Source organism: Pipistrellus hanaki (assembly GCF_964339955.1).
Source record: "Pipistrellus hanaki genome assembly, chromosome: 1".
NCBI lineage: Eukaryota > Metazoa > Chordata > Mammalia > Chiroptera > Vespertilionidae > Pipistrellus > Pipistrellus hanaki.
This window is the reverse complement of record NC_140503.1, coordinates 44,203,559-44,225,669: the sequence shown is the minus strand read 5'-3', so window position 1 is coordinate 44,225,669 and position 22,111 is coordinate 44,203,559. Positions and strand designations below refer to the sequence as shown.

At 40.7% G+C, this 22,111-nt stretch overlaps 1 protein-coding gene across 13 annotated transcripts in view; it reads right to left on the bottom strand.

Annotated features, from left to right (window-relative positions):
• HERC1 (HECT and RLD domain containing E3 ubiquitin protein ligase family member 1) overlaps positions 1–18,973 on the bottom strand; it is a 156,828-nt gene extending 137,855 nt beyond the window's left edge. For 8 of the 13 annotated variants that reach the window (XM_084886211.1, XM_084886218.1, XM_084886213.1 and 5 more), the window contains exon 1: positions 18,327–18,481. The gene's annotated coding sequence lies outside the window, so the exon portion shown is untranslated. Of the gene's footprint in view, positions 1–18,326; positions 18,483–18,688 lie in introns of those variants that run through there. The other 5 variants (XM_084886210.1, XM_084886217.1, XM_084886216.1 and 2 more) reach the window with 2 other exon arrangements.
• Positions 18,974–22,111: the final 3,138 nt, after the last annotated feature.

Sequence of the window (22,111 nt, the reverse complement as noted above, 5' to 3'; positions counted from 1 at the left end):
TGTATTGTTCCTATTTTAGTATATGTGCTGCTGAAGCAAGCACCCAACCAACATTTTCAAACCTTAATGTCATAAGTCACTTTATCAACCTCCTTCCTACTTTAGCTACAAAAAAAGACAAGTATGATTCAGTATATATTAGAATGGAATCAGGAAATTAAGGTGATAATACTTAAGAAATGACCTTGGGGAAAAACCATTTACACTCCCCAGGACTTGTCTAAAAAATGAGATTCAAATGAAATAATCTTCAAAGTCCCATTCAGTTCTAAAACACTATAAGCATTTATATTTTAAATAAAACCCAAATGTCTGATAACACAAAATTTGGTCTTATTGCATTCTAATCACTTCTGGAAAGAATAGAAAAAGTGCAGAAGACGTTGCTGACTTTTCAAATCTCTTCCCAGATATAGTCCTAATAGCAGAGTAGATTGAATGCGCACTTCCAGGAGGTAAGTGGTATCTCAAACTAAGTAGTCCATTTTAAGTAACAAATTACTCTAAATTCTCTAAATTTCTACAATCATGACTTTTAACTTCATAATATATGGCGTGCTTTTAAATCAGGGGTCCTCAAACTTTTTAAAGTGGGGGCCAGATCACGGTCCCTCAGAGAGCTGGAGGGCCGGACTATATGAACTACTAATTCCTACTGTAACACCTCGGCTGCGCTCACTGCCCAAAAAACCTGGCGGGCCGGATCAGACTCCTCTGCGGGCCGCATGTGGCCCGCGGGCCGTACTTTGAAGACCCCTGTTTTAAATAATATAATGTTCCCTACATACTACTGAGAATTTAAAATTTAAAAGTTAAATAACTTACCTACATAAAACTGAGATTACCTGAAGATGCCACACTTCTCCCCTGGAATAGCTAGGATATCTCCCTCCCCGCACCCCCAGTCTCCAAGCCCAACTTCTGCAGTTGGAGAAGAAAAGATAAAGGGGTAATTATCCATTTCCTACTTGAAAAAAATTAATGAACACTCACAAATTATAACACTTAAAGATACAGCAATAGGTTCTTAAAGCACAAGTTTCTGCTCTACAGAGAAAAGAAAATCTGGTCAATTTTCTTAGTCACGAACAATTGCATTTTACTGTGGTTTTGTTAAAACTTCATGTTCATTTCCATAATTTGGTAGACAAAAGTCCCTGTTTAAAATCAATCTAAAGATAATTTGTTTGCCCATTTGAACCACCAGTAAACTCAGGATTTTTTTTTAAAACTAAATCTAGTCCACAATTAAGGGGAATCATCACTTAAATCCATTCAACAACAAATACATTTTCCAACAGTGGCATCTTATGCAATGTTTTAAAAATATGTTTTTATTGATTTCAGAGAGTCTAAGGGAGAGGGAGAAAGATAGAAACATCAATGAGAGAAAATCATTGATTGTCTAGGCATCTAGCCCGAAACTTAGGCATGTACCCTGACCGTGACCTCCTGGTTCATGGGTCAATGCTCAACCATACCAGCCAGGCATCTTATAAAATTTTTAAGAAATGTTTCATTTTATACATGTTTAAGGATACTAAAATATGAATAAATTTGAAAGATTAGAATTTAAAATTCACAAACCTTTACTGAGCACCTACTAGATTTCAGATCCATTAAATTTCATAAAAATCTTTTTTTTTAATATATTTTATTGATTTTTTACAGAGAGGAAGAGAGAGGAACAGAGAGCCAGAAACATCTTGCACACCCCCTACTGGGGACATGCCAGCAACCAAGGTACATGCACTTGACCGGAATCAAACCCGGGACCTTTCAGTCCGCAGGCCGACACTCTATCCACTGAGCCAAATCGGTTTCAGAAAGAAATAAGGTATTGCTTAAACTAAAAAATATCCTATTTTTTGTAGCCTTGTTTAGAATAGCAAAAAGAAAACTAAGGTAAAAAACAAAAAGGGGAAAGAATCTAAAGTCCACCAATAAGAAACTGGTTAAATAAATTATACATATACACTGAGATTCAATGCAATCATTAAAATGAATGAGGAATATCTGTAATTATCTGGAATGTATTGAATTGGAATAATAACCATGATATTGATATATTAAGTTAATCAATTCTCAGCCTTTTTGCTAAGATCAGGTAGAGTGTGAATGAATCAAAATAAAAACTTTTTTTTGTCAGGCTGGCAAAGAATATATTTTTTGGTGTGCTGCAGAATTTCAGTAATTAGTATGTGTGTGCCATGAGGTGAAAAGGGTTGAAAGTTGCTATTCTAAGTCCTGTGGGCCTATGGTACTTCTGGAATTTATCAGCAGCAACTTTATTGCAGAAGCGCTCCAGCTCACTGAGCTCCAAACAGGACTAGTTTTATCTTGCATACAAATACCCTTTCCTGCCTTCCTACTCTGAAGTCAAGAGTCAAACCAACAGATGGCACAACACAAGAGAAAGGGTGGTGATAAGGAAGTAGATGCAAAAGAGCACCATGGCAAAAGAAAATAACACAGAACTAAAAGATACTAAGAATACAAAATATTCAGCAATTCCTTAGATTTTTGCAAAACAAAGTCGTATATACTATAAAGTGAAGTTATTCTATGAATTTGCATCTGACTTCATTCCCTCATACAAGGTACCTTTAAGAATTTTTATAGTCCCACTTAACAACTCAGACCAATTTAAATGAACCAAAGCAATTCCAACTACCCCAAAATGAACAAAGAAAACAGGAAATACCGTAAACTTTTATTAACATTTCACTAAGGCTTTATGTTACATCAGCCTTTTCAGAAGCTACCAGACTTACTTTTTTGACCTCAGAAAAGTAAAGCTCCCCACCTCTATGCTAATCACAGTATCACTTCAGCCTAACTAGTAGGTTTTAATTAAAATACTGGTTTAAAAAATTACCACGTTGCTATTAAAATTATAATTTTAAACTAAATTATACATATTTCTTTAAAATGTCCAGGCTTTCGGTTTAACAAACATTAAAAACATGCTAATTATAACAAGCCATCTTTGCCTGTTCATCATGCCAAGTATCTTCTACTTCCAGATTAAGCAACTTTCCAATCACTAATTTAAGAAATTAAGCCCATAACACCATACAATGCAAACGTCTACAACTCACATTCTGGCAGTTTTGCCAGGAATAGCAACTTTCTTCATGTAAAGATCTTCATAAAAGAGGGTCTGGCAACTCAGGTTATTCAAGGGCTCTTTCTGTAGGCAGCTACCTCTTTCCTCTATGGAAGTTTGTCAAATGGTATAATATCTACCCTGCCTATTTCACAGAGGTATTATAAGATCAACTAAGAAAATGTTTATCAAAGTACTTTGTAAATTGAAAGGCAATATACAAATGTAAGTCATTATTATTTCACAACTTGTTTGTACTTTGGACAGGGGCAGTCTAAACTTGCTCCTTGGTTTCAAAGTCCACCAAGAAAAACTTCCTATTTCAGAGTATAAAGATTCACTAATATTTACTTTTCTATAGAGAAGTCCAATACTTATACCAATACTTGTTTTCTTCTAACATCTATTCCCCCTCTTTGGAAGAACAGAATTAGAAACATTCTTTTAGAAGTCAAAGCAACATGCAGCACCTAACATTCTAACTGTAATTGCGAGTTTCTGAACACCTATATCCTACCCATATGACATTACTTGGCTAGGATTTAAGATCAGCTAAAACCATTGAACTGAGGCTGGTCATTTCCATGTTCTGCCCCCCACAATTTCCACCAAGATCCCCCTTGTTTCTGAATTCTAATCCAGGCTTAACCAATTACTAGTTTCATGATCTTAGGCAAGTTACTTAACCTTTCTTGTGTTTTAAATTCCTTATCTGCAAAATAAATTAGTTAAAGGTGGTTATTATCACAATAACCACCTGGTCAAAACTGTCAACCAGATTTAAACATAGTCCAAATGAAAGTGCTTAGAATAGTGACTGGTGTGCACAGTAAATGTTCAATAAGTATTACCCATTATTATTCCATTATGTGGGCATCTATCTATTCCACCATACCACCTTCACTAAATTATAGAAACCTCTCCATCATTCTCCATAATCCCTTCTTTTCAAAGAAATGAGCAATTTTGAAGAAATAGAAACTATAACCATATAATTGACAAAATTTCATTATACTATATTTGACTGGATATTTGGTTGTATAAGAAAGTTCAATGATAACCTTACATAAAAGATACTAACTCCCAAATGGTTTTAAATTATAGTAACACACAAATAATATAATCGTCCTACTTCTAGATCCTGTATTTCTAATACAGCAAAGCTGCTTCCTTGAATTATATCATACAGAATTGCTCATGGCCAAATAGTTTTATGGTATAGTGACTAATAGGAAAAGTCTTAAAACATGGCAAAACTTAAAAGGCTCCTATAAATGCTACTCTGTTAATTTTTTTTAAAGAGCTTGGAAAATAATGCATTCCCCCAAATTGAAAATCAACGGAGACTTTAAATCAAGTGTTTAGAGTGAGGAAATATTCCTTTGCCAAAGCAAGAGAAAATATTACTATTACATCAACATCATTACCATTATAATTAGATGATAAACAAGGAGTATCTTAAACTCTGCAACAAGAGCTGAACTCCAAGCTTATTTTTTACATATCATGTAACACATCCGATGCATAATTAAGTGTTCGTGATAATGTTATAAATTCTAAAACTTAACATTTCACGTGTGAATATCCAAAGTACTGTTGGGTTAACTGACTTAATAGTTTTCCTTTGGCTTAAAACCTTAAAAAGACAGAGAATTTTATTCCATAGACAATTTCCTAGGATTGCATCTGGCTAACTATGGGCCAGGGTCTTTCTAGGCACTGGAATGAACAAGATATGTAAGGTTCCTGCTCTCATGAACTTTACATTCTAGTGAGGAAGACAAATAACAAATAAGTAGACAAATAAGTCATTAAATTTCAGAACACATAAATGCCATAAAAAATAAAGCAAGAGAGACGAGGAGAGATAGATGACCACTGCTTTCTATAGTGTGATTGTTGAAGATCTCTCTAAAGAGGTTGACTTGGAGAATCCCTCTAAATGATGTAAGGAAGCAAGCAAAGACCTAAGGGAAGGACACTCCAAACAGAGTGAAAACGAATATTAAGCCCTGGGAATGCACCTAGCATTATCAAAAAAATATAGGGAAATTCAATGTAGCAGAAGTGTAGTGAATAGAGAACGGTAGGCAGAAACTAATTATATCACGCAGAAACTTGTACACCATGGCTAGGAATTTGGCCATTTTAATTGTAACAGGAAGTCATTGTAAAATATTAAATAAAAGAGTGGTCTATCTGATTAAAAAGATCATCCTAGCTATGAAGTGCATAATAGACTATGGAAGGTCAAGTGAGAAAGAAGGAAAACCAGTTAAGAGTATATAGTAATTATCTAAACATGAGGTGGTGGTTTAGACCAGAATATTAAGGCAGAGATAATGAGATGTGAACAGATGAAAAATATATTCAAGAGACAGAGCCAAGAGGATGTGCTGATGAGCTGGTTATAGGGTATAAAGAAAAGAATTACAGATGATATCTAGGCTTTTGGCCTGAGTGGCTATTAAATGGTCCTGCCTTTTACTAAGAATAGTTTCATAGGAAATGATGATGGTAGAAATTACACCTTCTGTGTTGTGCAAGTTTAGTTTGATATGCCTACCAGAGAGACAAGTGAAATATGAAACAGACAGATGAACTATGACACTGGACTGCAGGGTCTTCAGGTCTAGGCTGAAGATATACAGGATAGTTTTAAAGCCAAAGGAATGGATAAACATAGACTGGAAAGATTTTTTTTAATTAATCTTCACACCAGCCCTATAAGAAGCAACTATCATTAGTCCCATTTTATAGATCAAGAAAACTGAAGCTAAAAGATTGAGACTTATTCAATATCCTTCTGCTAATAAATGGCAGAGTTAAGAAGAAAAAAATCCAGATCTGACTACAATGGCCATGAACTGGTATTCATCATCGGAACCACAGAACTTCACGTGAATACTGGAGTGACCTCTTCTCAATTCTCCCAAGGACGGTACATAACTAGTCCCATTCTAGATGCACTGGAGAAAAGTCTATTCTTTACATACAATGAGTGTCTAAATAAACATTAGGGTTTAGTACTCTCATAGAATGGGAATTGAGAAAACCCTGTCCTATACTATTATGTCTATTATTATTCCATTACTATGATGACAACGAGTAGGAATAATTTAAAATAAGAAAGAGAGGGAAGGCAGGAGAGGTTGAAGTGGGGGGAAAATCAACCCATGAATTCATATGCTTATATGCATAACCCATAGACACAAACAATAGGGTGGTGAAGGTTTGGGGGAGAGGGGAGAAAGAGGGCAATGGGGGTGAGGAGGAAGGACATATGTAATACTTTCAACAATAAGGATTTATATTAAAAATAAATACATACATACATACATACATACAATAAAATGAGAAAGAGCCCAGCCAGCATGGCTCAATGGCTGAGCGTTGACCTATGAACCAGGAGGTCACAGTTCAATTCCCGGTGGGGGACACATGCCGAGGTTGTGGGCTCGATCCTCAGTGGGGGATGTGCAGGAGACAGCCAATCAATGATTTTCTCTCACCATTGATGTTTCTCTCTCTCCCTCTCCCTTCCTCTCTGAAATCAATCCTATCCTATATAATAAAAGCCTAATATGCTAAGTGTTCATTCAACTGTTCGACCAGTCGCTATGACGCACACTGACCACCAGGGGACAGATGTTCTGACTGGTACATTAGCTTGCTGCTGGGTCCAGCTGATCAGGACTGTATAAGACAGACCAGACACTCCCTGGAGCCCTCCAGTGACCCCTCCCAGCTGGCCAACCTCCAGGGGTCCCTCCCCAATCAGCTGGTCCCAATCAACCCCAATCGGCCCCCATTGGCCCGACAGGGATTGGGTGAGACAGGCTGGACACACTCTGGACGAATCCGTGCACTGGGCCGGTTTTGGTCTGATCCCCACAGACCAGGCCAAGGGACTCCCACAGATGCACAAATCTGTGCATTAGGCCTCTAGTAAAAATGTCTTTTTTAAAAATAAAATGAGAAAGATTGATAGACAAAATAAGTAACCATCCTATGATGTTTCATAGCCTTCTCTTTGTAACCAGTAAAACGAAGTATTATTTGGGTTTTTATAGCACCAAAGATGATTTCACTTTAATTAAGACTACATCAGACCACTTTTGGATCCATTCAAAATCAACATTCAGCATCTGTTTTCCTGAAAACATCAATTCATCAGAAAACTAGAATGTCAAGTCCTCCAATACAAGAATCTGTTTTTTCATTAATGTGTTCCAAGCACCCTAAACAGTGGCCTTTCTCCGAAAGAACCTAAATTTCCAGTGTCCCTGGACAGAGCTTGTTACCTTATAAGATAAGGATGTTTTTCATGTTATTTATTGGCACCACTAAAATCTGTGTATCCTAATTCAGAACTTTAAACTCTCCATTTAATCTTCCTAAAATTAGCCTACTTTCTTATGGAAACACAAAAGGTTCCAGATATGGCCATTAAAGGTCAAAAAAAATTTCCCATACCATGATGTCAATATATCTTGTGTATACTATTCAAAATAACTAGCATACAATGTGAACCAATAACTACTACATCATAGAAACTCTAAAGAAAAAAATATTCTCCTTACAATTTCAGTTATCCTATTAAACTCCTCAAGGATTCTTTCTGAGCGTGGATATTATGAATCAATGCAGCACCTCCATTAAATGCAAAAGGTTTCAAATGAACAATCCTGTCTAGATCAGAAATTGCATTCCAATTGATTTCATCTGCACATGTATCAGTGCAGTGTTAGTGGACAATGAATTTCATTTTCGAGTTACAAGAACCTGCCAACCGCAGCCATTAAGTCTTTCCCACAATGGGTCACTAAAAAGACTACATAGCATTTTTTAAAACCAGTTACCTCTGGTATAAAAAACAAAAACAAAAACATATTGTAGGGAAAACAAGTTCTCTCATAAATTACTTGTAGATATGAAAATTAGTACAATACTTCTGGAGAAAAACTTGGCAATACCTAACAAAACTACATATGCACTTAACCTTTGACCCAGCAATCCCACTGATACGAATCTATATTAAAGGTACAACTTTAACAAGACAAAAATACATTAGCACAGGTCATTTTCTGCAACATCTATAATCTATAATAATAAAAGGGTAATAGGATAATATGCTAATTAGAGTGGACGTCTTCCAGACATCATTCCAGATGTCCTTCTTGACAAAGCTGGGAGGGAAGATCCCGGGTGCCTGTGGGCAGCCCGAGGGAAGCCAGCCCGGGTCCTTGGCACCTGCTGGCAGCAGGAGAAGAAAAGGAGCCAGGGTCCCAGGTGCTGCTGGCAACCAGAGGAGAGAAGCCCGGGTCCTGGGTGCCACAGGGAAACTGGTGCCAGCAGCCAGGGGAAGGCCTACTCTTGCACAAATTTTCATGCATCAAGCCTTTAGTTGCTTATAATTGCAAAACACAGGAAAAAAACTAAATGTCCATCAGTAGAAGAATAGTTAAAATAAATTAGGATACATCCTCACAGTAGAGTAGGATACAGCTATAAAAAGAAAAAAAGTGAAGAATACTTTTAAAATATCTCTTCAAAAGAATGAACTGATTTGAAGGGTTTTCCAGGATATAGTGTACTGTTAAGTGATAAAAATAAAGTTCAAAAGAGTATTACATGTCACTCTTCATATAAAAGGTAGAGAAAAGGTAAACAGCTTGGCAGTTCCTTAAAAAGTTAAAGTTACCACATGACCCAGCAATTCCACTGTAAGTTATATATACAGGGAAATTGAAAACATATGTCCACACATAACCTTATACATGAATGTTCACAGAAGTATCATTCGTAATAGAAAAAAAAAGAAAACCAACCCTAGCCGGTTTGGCTCAGTGGATAGAGCGTCAGCCTGCGGACTGAAAGGTCCCAGGTTCAATTCCAGTCAAGGGCATGTACCTTGGTTGCGGGCACATGCCCAGTAGACAGGCATGCAGGAGCAGCTGATCAATATTTCTCTCTCATCAATGTTTCTAACTCTCCATCCCTTTCCCTTTCTCTCTGTAAAAAATTAATAAAATATATTTTTTTAAAAAAGAAAAACCAAATGTCCATCACTTGATGCATGAAACAAAATGTGGTATATTCTAACAACAGAATATCATTTAGCCATAAAAAGGAATAAAGTACTGATACATGCTTCAACATGGGATAATCTCAAAAAATGCTAAGTGAAAGAAGCCATGCACAAAAGTCCACATATTGCCGAAACCAGTTTGGCTCAGTGGTAGAGCGTCGGTCTGCGGACTGAAAGGTCCCAGGTTCGATTCCGGTCAAGGGCATGTACATTGGTTGCGGGCACATCCCCAGTAGGGGGTGTGCAAGAGGCAGCTGGTCGATGTTTCTCTCTCATCGACGTTTCTAGCTCTCTATCTCTCTCCCTTCCTCTCTGTAAAAAATCAATAAAATATATATATTTTTAAAAAGTCCACATATTATACAATTCCACTTACATGAAATGTCCACAATAGACAATTCTATAAAAAAAAAATAAAGTAGATTAGTGGTTACTGGGGATTGGGAAAGGGGGAATGGGAAATAACTAACTGCTTATGGATACAAGGATTTCTCTTGGGGATGATGAAAATGTTTTGAATTAATGGTGATGGTTGCACAACCTTGTGAATATACTAAAAACCACTAAATCATACACTTCAAAAGTGTGAATTTTATGGTATATGAATTGTATCTCAATTTAAAAAATTGTATGAGAAAAAAGAAATATAAGAAAACACGCACATTCTGTTCATTTGTGTAGATGAAATATAAGAATAAACCAGAAACTTAGGAGACAGGTTAACTACAGGATATAGAAAACAGGTGGGGAGCAGAGGGAATGGCAACAGGGTAGCAGGAATAAGAAATAATATTTCTCTAAGTATGTCCTTTTATGTACTCATGTTTGGTAGCAGTAATGTTTCATATAACAATGTAAATATACAAATAATGAAAATCAACCTGGGCTGGGGGAAACCCAAAATGGAAAAGAGCAAGAAAAGAACTTAATTGCATTACAGATTAATAACATAACCACACTAAAAGGAGTGGGGAAGAAAAAAACAAACTTAGATATCTTTGGAAAACAGTATTTTGAGTCAGATACTGTAAGGTCAAAGACACACACCAAAAAGCTGTATTCAAATATTGGATTTAATTAGCAACTATGTTTCTCACAAGGACACGGTTAGCAATCGTAACTACTTGATGTGCATTCTAAAAGTGAATAAATAAGTTAGTATACTACAGATGAGAGCCAGGTTTCTCACTTCAGAAAAAAAGTTATAAGAATAGGAGACAAGTTGGAATGAACCTTGTGGTGTTGGACTGGAGTAGAAGATAGCAATATGAGCTCATATAGAGTTCATACTACTATATATAGAAATAAATGTGTGTATGCATCGATGGTTTAGTATATAACATATTATCTCCTAGCTCTGTCCTCTGAGGGCCTAGGAATAATGACAACCCAATGAGCATACCTAGCATCCAGATCTTGATTTAAATTCTATTTTCCAATAAAAGAAAGCAAAGCTCCTTAGAAAGAGAAGTGGTTGATTTCAGGAAAGATACAAAATGGAATAGTCTGTGGTGCCAGGATATAAAACAGTGCTCAAAAAAGGGTGAAGGACAACATGAAAGAGTTCCTAATGGGTTTCAAATTGAAATATCTCGGGAGAGAATCCAAGATGGCTGCTCGGGTAGGCAACTAGCCGCAGCCGCACACAACAATTTTAATAAAATACAACTAAAATATAAAATGGACATTACCCAGAACTACAGGAAAGTCGACTGACTGGAAATCCTACAAGAAGCAAGGAGAAAACCAGAAGGAAGCACGGAGGAGCTGTAAAAGCCCAAGGTACGGAGACACGCGGTGCGCGAGAAGAGGACGGAGCCGGAGAGGAGGGAGGCCGAGTGCCTGGCGGGCGTTCCCTAGCGGAAAGGAGATAAAACTCCGACTGTGCTGGGCCCCTGACTGCTCTGAACCCCCGTTCTGGGCCAGACCCCGGGGACTCAGGCTCAGCCATAGGGAGCTGGGCTGTAAGTCGGAACCCCGGGGTAGCGGAGAAAGGAGGTCCCGGAGGCGCGCACACTGCCCCCAGAGAAGGGACGGCCGGCTGTGCCGCGGGATTGCCCTGACGGGAAGGAGACTGGGGCTCCAGACTGCTCTGAACGCCACCTCCAACTCCACTTCCAACTGAACTGAACCCCAATACCGGGTTCATTGGGGGAGAGCATAGACTGTTTGGCAGCAGGCGAAAATTGAGGGCACCTTTCTCTCAGAGGCGCCGGCAGCGAGCACTGAAGGACCCGCATAGGGCGGGGCTGACGGAAGCCAAAGCTGCAGGCTCCACCCTGAAACCCCGTCCCATCTGTAACTGCGAAATGCGACAACAAAATAGATCACAAACGAAAGCAATGGAGGACAAAAAGCGTCTGGATATAGAGTTCAAATCTACGCTTATAAGGTTTTTCAAGAATTTCCTAGAAAAGATGGATAAGGCCTATGAGGATATGAAAAGAGACCATCAAGAAATGATAAGGGAACAACAAGAAATAAAGAATACATTGTCTGAAATAAAAAATATTCTACAGAGTCCTAAAAACAGAAGGGAAGATCGCAAGAATCAAGTCAAAGATTTGGAACATAAAGAGCCAGAAGACACTCCTCCACAGAAGCTAGAAGGCAAGAGAATCCAGAAAATTGAAGATAATGTAAGAAACCTCTGGGACAACTTCAAGCGAACCAACATCAGAATTATGGGGGTTCCAGAAGATGAGAGAGAGCAAGATATCGAAAACATACTGAAAGAAATAGTGACAGAAAACTTCCCCCACCTGGTGAAAGAATTTGACTTACAAGTCCAGGAAGTGCACAGAACTCCAAACAAAAGGAATCCAAAGAGGACCACACCGAGACACATCATTATTAAAATTCCAAGAGCAAAAGATAAAGCGAGAATATTAAAAGAAGCAAGAGCAAAGAAGGTAGTAACTTATAAAGGAGCACCTATACGATTGTCAGCTGACTTCTCAACAGAAACCATGCAGGCCAGAAGGGAATGGCAAGAAATATTCAAGGTGATGAATAGCAAGAACCTACAGCCAAAAATAAGCTACCCAGCGAAGCTATCACTCAGAATCGAAGGCCAGATAAAGAGCTTCACTAATAAAAAAAAGCTAAAGGAGTTCATCACCACCAAACCAGAATTATATGAATTGCTGAAGGGGGTTCTTTCAGAAGAGAAAGTAAACAAAGATAAAAATTATGAACAACAAATACGTAATTATCAACAAGTGAATCTAAAAACCAAGGAAATTAAAAAAATCTGATGAACAATATTAACTGTTGAATATAATAGAATCAGAGGTATGGAAGGGGAGTGAACTGACGATTCTTGGGGAAAAGGGGAGAGGGGGGCGTGGGAAGAGACTGAACATAAACTGTGCACCTATGGATGAGGACAATGGGGAGAGGGGAAAGGGCAGAGGGTGGAGGAGAGCAATGGTGGGGGGGGGGGGAAGGAACATTTGTAATAATATGAAAAATAAAAACTTATTTAAAAAAATAAATAAATAAATAAATAAAAATAAAAACAAATTAAAAAAAAAAAAAAAAGAGTTCCTAATGGCCAAAACTGAAACAATGTGAGCAATAAAATATTGTATTACTACTGGATTATAATATGTAAAATAATTACCCATGAGATCATACTTATATAAATAAATAATTGAATAAAATGAAGACGGGACATCTCTTCCTTACAGAAGAATTCCAATAATAAATGCAAAAGGAATGAGGGAAATACAAAATCGATATTAGACCCAGCGATGTGGTTCAATGGTCAAGCATCAACCTATGAACTAGGAGGTCACCATTCAATTCCTAATCAGGGTACACGCCTAGGTTGCAGATTCGATCCCCAGTATGGGGTGTGCAGGAGGCAGCCGATCAATAATTCTCTCTCATCATTTATGTTTCTATCTCTCTCTCCCTTTCTCTTCCTCTCTGAAATTAAAAATCTATTTTAAGAAAAAAACACAACCTGTCAGAATGGCTATCATCAACAAATCAACAAATGACAAGTGCTGGCAGGGATGCAGAGAAAAAGGAACCCTCGTGCACTGATGGTGGGAATGCAGACTGGTGCAGCCACTGTGGAAAACAGTATGGAGTTTCCTCAAAAAAACTAAAAATGGAACTCCTATTTGGCCCAGTAATCCCACTTCTAGGAATATACCCCAAGAAACTAGAAACACCAATCAGAAAGGATATATGTACCCCTATGTTCACAGAAGCACAATTTACAATAGCTAAGATTTGGAAATAGCCTAAATGCTCATCAGCAGATGAGTGGATTAGAAAACTATGGTACATCTACACAATGGAATACTATGCTGCTATAAAAAAGAAGCAATTTTTACCATTTGCAGCAGCATGGATGGAACTGGAGAGCATTATGCTAAGTGAAATAAGCAATGAAAGAAAAATACCACATGATTTCTCATTTATGGAAAATAAAGAACATTATAACCTGATGAACAAAAAGATGGATACAGAGGCAGTGAAGCATCAAACAGACTGTCAAATAACAGCAGGAAGGCTGGGGAGTGTTGGGGAGGGAGGTAAAGTGATCAACCGAAGGACTTGTATGCATGTATATAAGCACAACTAATGAACACAAGACACTGGGTAGGGGAGAGAGGCGATGAGGGCATGTGTCAGGGGTTAGGGGATCCTGGGGGGAAGGTTAATGGGGGAAAAAGGAGATATATGTACTACTATTTTTAATACTTTAGACAATAAAATAAAATTTTTAAAAAAGAAAAAAAACACAAAATTACCATTTGGCAAATGCCACAGTAATAAATGTTTCAGACAAAACCCACCAACAGCTGCTAAAATCACTGAGAGAAAGTTTGAGGAGAAACAATATATCTCAAAGTATAAAGAATAGTAACTTTACAGTAGAGAGTCAGCAGAGGCCACCTTAAAGTCATCAAGGTTAAAATGTCTCTAGCAGTAAGATACATCAACACCATGTACCCTCTAATATGATACACTGAGAAGGACAGATCACTTCTGTGGTTTCTTGCAAACACATATAACCTCAACCTAATCATTAGAAAAATATCAGAGAAGCCCAAAATGAGAAAAATTCTACCAAATTACTGACCAGTACTCATCATGTCAAGGTCATGAAAGAAAAGAAAAATAAATAACTCTAGTTTAGTTAATAGTAGTATTCCAATGTTAATTTCCTAATTTTGATCATGGTCCTATGGTTATGTAAGTGGTCAACATTAGGAGATGTGTGAAAGGTATATAGAAACTGTACTATTTTTGCAACATTTCTATAAGTCTAACATTATTTCAAAATAAACAGCTGAAAATAAATAAAAGCCATCAATCAATCATCTTATTCAATTTCCTTTTTCCCTGCTCAGGGATCTCATCTGGAATTTAATATTCCAATTAACTTAGAGGGTCCAGAAAGTGACAGTAAAACAAACTAAAATCAAAATAGCCCAGCCGATGTGGCTCAGTGATTGAGCATCAACCTATGAACCAGGAGGTCATGTTCAATTCCCATTTGGGGCATATGCCCAGGTTGTGGGGTATGCAGGAGGCAGACAATCAATGAGTCTCTCTCATCACTGATGTTTCTCTCTAGACCTCTCCCTTCCTCTCTGAAATCAATAAAAATATATATATTTTTTAAAAAGAATGTTAACTCCCACCTCCATCACCCTTCCTTCTCTGCTAAACTCATAAAAATAAGATCTGGTATCTCAAAAATTGCATACTTTATGTTCCCTTATAAATGTTTTTATCAAAAATATTTGCTACCTGCTGTGACTTTACTGGCTTTGCAAACTTCTTTTTAAATGACATGAGCAACTTTTTATGTTTTCAACATCATGATAATCTGCAGTATGTGTAAGAACACATTTCATTTGTTTGTTAAACCAAAGCTATACTTACATTTTAAAAAATATCTACAATAGATTATAGCATTTTTTATTTATTATTACACAGTTGTTCAACTAAAAAATTCAAGTTTTGTTTCACAAGCTAATTTGCTGTGTTTTTGGTTAATCCTCACCTGAGGAAATTGTTCTATTGATCTTTCAGAGAGTGTAGAAGAGAGAGGGAAACAGAAACACATTGACTTGTTGCCTCCTGCACGCGCCCCAACCACGCCCTGGACCACGGAGAAGCCTGTAACCAAGGTATGTGCCTCTGACCGGAATCGAACCGGGAACCCTTTGGCTTGCAAGCCAACACTCTATCCACTGAACCAAACTGGCTAGGGCCTCAATTTGCTTTTATCCTAACACAAGTGTCTCTCCACACTCCAAACCTCAGTCATTGTTATTTTAAGTTCTGAAAACCTGAATTTTAAAAAACCAGGTGTTCAATGTACCCCGTCCTCTTTTTTTGTTTCAAATATCAATAAAGCCATTTAGTCTTTCTTAGGGAAAAATGCTCGGGATAATTGAATTGTATGGTATTTACGATGTGCATCCTCTACTTGACCAATCCACTTCAATAAACAACACAGTCTTCTAAACTTCTTTAATCCAATGGGATTTTTAGTACACATTTATATCAATAAGCAGATTAAGTGGTTGTTTATATTTGCTTTCTTGTCCATGCACCACCTGGATGTCTATATTGAGAGTGAAATACCTACATGACCAGCAAATAAAAGAGAAGAGTCATATGCAAACAATATGACTAGAAATTTAAGAAACAAAGTGATAAGAACCTTAGGAAAGCAAAATTCATAAAAGTGTAGAATTTCAAGAGGCCTTAATAGGCCATTTAATCCATTCCAATGACAACCCCAGACAGATGACAATCTATCCTAATTTTAAAAGCCTTTAGATTTCCAACTTCCCTAGATTCTACCACTTAATCCTATCATGTAATTGGGGAGAAATATTACAAGACTATTCTTTGCCCTACCTAATACTTTATTTTCTCAAATGACATAATTATTCTATATAATAAAAGCTTAATATGCAAATTGTCCCATCAGCTGGTCATTGGACCAGTTCGGCTGCTCTCTATGACTTGTGCTGACCACCAGGGGGCGGTGCAGAACATGGCAGGCAGTAGTGGAGGCGCTGCCAGCCCCAATGGGCCCTGACAAGAGTGGGATGATGGAGGTGAGTGGGCAGCACCAGATCAAGGCGGGTGCAAGGGGGACCTGATTGCCCCACAGACACTGACCAGCCGCAGGGGCAGGAGGTGGGGATGGTGGAGCAGGTGAGGGGCAATGCCAGGCCAAGGCGGGGTGCCAGGCAGGGCTGCAGGGCTGCAAGGCTGGGGGCGCAAGCTGGGGCCCTATCTCCCCAGGCCACCCTGAGGGACCCCACCCATGCACAATTTTGTGCACTGGGCCTCTAATATATATATATATATATATATATATATATATATATATATATATATATATATATATTTCCCCCCCCCCTCCCCAAGGATGTGCTAGTGTGGCTCAGTGGTGGAGTGTTGACCTAAGAACCAGGAGGTCACAGTTCCATTCCCAGTCAGGGCACGTGTCCAGGTAACAGATTCTATCCCCAGTGTAGGGAGTGCAGAAGGCAGACTATCCAAGATTCTCTCTCATCATTGATGTTTCTATTTCTCTCTCCTTTTCTCTCTGTAATCAATAAAAAATATATTTTTAAATAAAAATAAATAAAATCAAGGAAGTAAGTCATATACATGTTCAAACAAGCACCTAGAACACTCAATTTTGCTAGTATAAATACACGCTAGAGAAAAGCCTACATAATCAAAGGCACACATCCACCCATCCCAATCACAAAAGCACTATGAAACAAACAATGTCACATAACCACTTTGGCCTAAAAATAACCAATGGGAATCAATTTTATAAACCTCGGGGTAAACAGGTTTCTTCCTTCTATGAATAAAGTTTATTTGCTTTCCAAAACACTGCTCCTTTTCACCATCCACCTCAGGCACAACTGCAAAAACACGTAATGCACGAGATCCAAGCAGATACTTTTTTACTGTTTGATTTTTAAAACCATTTAGCTAACAATCATTTAAAGAGATAGGCCCAATGAAAGAGATAGTGATGACAGAGTCCAACCGGTGACAATGAACAAGTAACTAGATTTAATCAAGCAGGCCAAAGATGTGACTCAAATAAAACAAATAATTTTTGCAATAATATAAAATGGAAAAGACCCAATCAAGGATGAGCCACGTACTATTTGAAAAAAAAAAATTAAGTGTCTGTTAGAAATGTTAGCCATGAAATGCTATCTCTGGAAATGGAATTCCAAAGATGCGTTCGTTTGCTCAGGTTTGGTATTCCTACTACTCTGATGATCCATATTTAACAACAGTATTACAGATATTTTAAAATTAAGGCAAATTATGCCCGGGTGCTTCACAGCTCTCCGGGATGGAAAACCCATCTTTTACATAACCTCCTGGGAAATGTGGTACCTACCAGCTCCTGTCTTCCTCCCGTCTCCCATGAACACGCTACCCATCACCATATTCCCTGGGGCCACTCCTGTCATCCTCCTCCTCATCTCACTCCGAGGACTAAACAATGCATCTCGTCTCCCCCTCCTGTGAGCAGAGGCTATCCATTATTTTTCCCGAGGCGGGAGATTTGGAAAAAAGGGTTTACCAGGATGATGAGCTGCCCCCACCCAAAAGCAGAGGAAGTGAGAACGACACCTCGTCCCAACCTCCACCTCCACCCCTCAAAAGGTGGCCCGAGAGGGACACCGGGGTCGCAGCTCTCCTCGGATCTGGAGATGGGGGGGAAAGAGCCGACCGCCGCGCCCGGCCCACCTGGCCCCGGCCAGGGGAGGGGCGGTTGTTAGCGGATAAAGGGGTGAAGGAAGAGGTCAGAGATGCGACCCTGGGTGGTTGAGGGGCACGTACAGACAGACACAGCCGCCGAGGAGGGGCGGGTCCCCCCGCCCTCCCGGGCGAGCGGCTCGGCTTCTAACGTGACTTTGTGGGCATCCGGGCCGCGAGAAGCCCCTGCGGCCAGGGGGCCTCACCCTCAGGCCTTCGACGGCCGCCCACCCGGGACCCCGGCGCCCCGCTCGGCAGCGGCCCCGGAACGCTCCGGCCAGCCTCGCCAGGCCGGCGGGGCGCAAGCAGAGGCGGCCAAGAAGACAGAAGACGAGGCGTTACCATACGCGGCTCCGGGGTGAGACGTGGACCCTGTGACCCGAGCCCCGCTCAGCAGCGGCGGCGGCGGCGGCGGCCGCGTCCTTTATTTTTGCTGCAGCAGCGGCGACTTGTCAAAGGGAAAGACGTAAGAGGCGGCAGCAGTGGCGGCGGCGGCAGGCGAGTCTCGCGGGATTTAGGCGGAACTCTCGCGCAGCTCGGAGCCCTCGCCCCGCCCCCCAGGCCGAGCGCGGGAGGCGAGAGGGGCTGGGGAGGAGGGCCCCGAGGAAGTTTCAGGAGCGAGGGGACCGGGAAGAGGGTTGAATTGGGGTGGCGGGGGCGGAAACCTAGGTGTTTTGGAGACTCAAGTACCGCGCAGCCCTCACCTTTCAGCCCTCGCGGAGTGGACCGGACTCCACCCATGAAGCACAATGGAGGCGTTTCACAAAGGGCGGTGAGGAGTGGGAGCCAGGCAGCCGCCGGTCCTAGCCCCCGGCGGGCTGGAAGAACCCCGCTGACCGGCCCGCGGGCGCTGCGGGACCGGACCGCGCGCGGAAGAGCTGACTGCAGCGCCCGGCCGGCCACACCCCTTTATCTCGGACGCGCACCCTGCGCTCTGTGCTCTTTATCTCCCATCACACACCCTAGACCTTTGCCCGGTCAAGTTCAATCACATGAAAGTATTTCACTTGACCTACTAATAATGTCTTAGTATTCGTGTCTTTGCGCTGCCGGACTGCCAGAATCCTGCAAATGCTGGGGCTTCCTATCCTTGGTTTTCTTTCGCGCTGAGGCTCACGGAAGTACATTTTCTTTGGTTGACTTACATCCTGAACCATAACCCCGAACTCTATAGTGATGTCCCCTGAGGGACCCTAACCGGCTTTGGTCATCACTGTATTCCCAGCACCTGACACCTGGTGCAGGTACTCATTAAATTGTTGAGTGATACTCTTGTCCCCGTCTTCCTTCTGTACCTGTTCTTACTCTTAGGCTCCCGCATTTCTAGCCACCTTCCAGGGGTCCTTCCTTGAAAATATTTTACTGAGCACCAGTTATGTCCCAGTGACCGAGGGTATGGAGTTGGTCTCCACCCTCAAGAAGTTCACGAAATTGGGGACATAAGAGGAAAATACAACATACAAGTCATGTATGTTTCACTAATGTAAAAATAATTATGATAGAGGTAAAGACTGGTTAAATTGGGTGTATGTGAGGCAGTGTAGCTGGAGAGTTATTTGTCTCTGAAATAACTTGTTTCACTGTCAGACATAGATGAGAATTTTACCATGAGTATGTCCTTGGGCAAGTTGCCTGACCTCTATGAACCTCGGTTTTTTATCTGTCAACTTATAATGTTGGGTCTTACTATCACAGGGTTCCTGTGAGAAGTAAAATATATGTAAAGTTTCTGACATTACTCATTAAATGTTAGACCTTATTTAAATGTGTGTAACTTTTAAGTTTGACCATATAAAATGTGTACCTCTCTGGTAAACTAGATGTGAGGGAGTGGGTATATGTAGAGTGATGTCATTGTTGCTAGTGCTTTATGATCTGGGTTATTGTGTGTGAAGCTGAGATAAGGCCAACAAGCTCCCTTGTCATTTTCACTTGCTAATGATGTAGGCATTATTGCCTTTTCTCTTTCAAGCAAAGGACTCTACTTACTTTAAAGGCCATTTAAGATATTCTCTCTTTTGCCCTCTCCTTAACTTCTACCCTCGGGGCTGTCTGAGAAGAATGGAATTCAATTTCATACAAGTAACAAATACAGTTAATGTCTGCAAGTAAGCCCTAACTACTGTCCAACCTCACCTTGACCACGCCACCCCTTCCTTAAACACTCTAATTATTAAATCTCCATATGCTGGAGTTTTATTGTCAATACTAAAGGCCCGGTGCACAAAATTCATGCACAAGGGGATGGTGGTAGTGTGTGTCCCTCAGCCTAGTCTGCACCCTCTCCAATCTGGGACCCCTCAAGGGATGTTCGACGGACAGTCGGATATCCCTCACAATCCAGGACTACTGGCCCAACTGCTCACCTGCCTGCCTTCCTGATTTCCCCTAACCGCTTCTGCCTGCCAGCCTGATCACCTCCTAACCACTGCCCTGCCTGACTGATGCCTAACTGCTCCCCTGCCAGCCTCTTTGCCCCTAACTGCCCTCCTCTGCAGGGCTGGTCACCCCTAACTGCTCTCCCCTGCAGGCCTGGTCCCCTCCAACTGCCCTTCCCTGTAGGCCCAGTCACTCCCAACTTCCCTCCTCTGCCAACCTGGTCACTCCTAACTGCCCTATCCTGCAAGCTTGATCACCCCCAACTGCCCTCCCTTTGCAGGCCTGATCCCTCCCAACTGCCCTCCCCTGCTGGCCATCTTGTGGTGGATATCTTGTGTCCACATGGGGGCAGGATCTTTGACCACATGGGGGCAGCCATCTTGTGTAAGAGTGATGGTCAATCTGCATATTACTCTTTTATTACATAGGATTAGATAGGATAGAGGCCTGGTGCATGGGTGGGGGCCAGCTGGTTTGCCCTGAAGGGTGTCCTGGATCAGGGTGGGGATTCCTTTGGGGCGTGGAGTGACCTGGGTGAGGTGCCTATAGTAGTTTGCAGGCCAGCCACACACCCCAGCAAACCAAGCAGAGGCCCTGGTATCTGGTATTTATTTATCTTTTATAATTGAAACTTTGTAGGCTTGATCAGAGCCAAGCCTCCTGCGCGCTCTGTGACCGCAGCCATCTTGGTTGGGTTAATTTGCATACTTGATTGGCTGAGTGGGCGTGGCTTATTGGTGTAGCTCCTGGTTGGCTGAGTGGGCATGGCTTGTTGATATAGCTGAGTGATGGGTAATTTGCATATTACTCTTTTATTAGATAGGAGGATGATTCTCCCAACTCTTACCAGTTCATTGTATCCAGATTTCCCCTAGAGAAAAACGTTGAACATGAGAGGGGGGATAGAAGGAACTCAAGGCCAAGGCCTCAGCATCACAGGCCTTTGCCCTGATAGTCTCAGTAGCACACACTGGCCACTTCAGTCTGCTACATCTTTTCCCACATGTGTACACCACCCCCATGTCAGCCACACATTCCACAATCCTGCACCCCAACCAGGAGGTCCCAGACAGAGGACTTGGAGAATCAATAGAAGAATTTCTAATTTTCATCTTCCATCTGCAAATAGAAAATATGCGCCTCCTAAATAAAAAGTAGGGCTAAGTCAGAAGTGAAAGAATCCAACAGAGGAATAAAGACAGAGCAGAGGAGAAGGTTAAAAGGGTTCTGGGATAAATTTGTTTTGCCTTTGGCACTTGGCTCAAGAAACAAATAGCTCCAATGTTCAGAAAAGGGCTGCAGAGCCAGAATCCACAGTCATGAGTCCTGGTATCTCTTGGAAAGGCAGCCTATTTGCCCTCGGGTGACACAGCCTTTCTGAACCTCGTCTCACATCTGTATATATGGGTGATAATAGGTTTTCTGCTTGCCTCAGAATATCATGGGAATCACAACATAGGAAAATACTTTGTAAGCCTAGAGTACACCAAAATATGAGGTGTTACCATTAATTCATTCACTTAGCAGATCTTTGTTGAATGCCTGGCGTAAACCAGGCACTTGTGCAAGGCATTGAATATACAGAGTAGAGCAAGCTTTATACCTGACCTCAAGATCCCTTATAGTCTAATGGGAGGAGATAGGGAAGAAAATAAATATTATAATGCCATGTGAAGTGAGTGCAAGGACAAGGGTATGGGGGGGAAGGATGGAATAGGAGGAAGGACAAAGAGCTATAATAGAAAGGC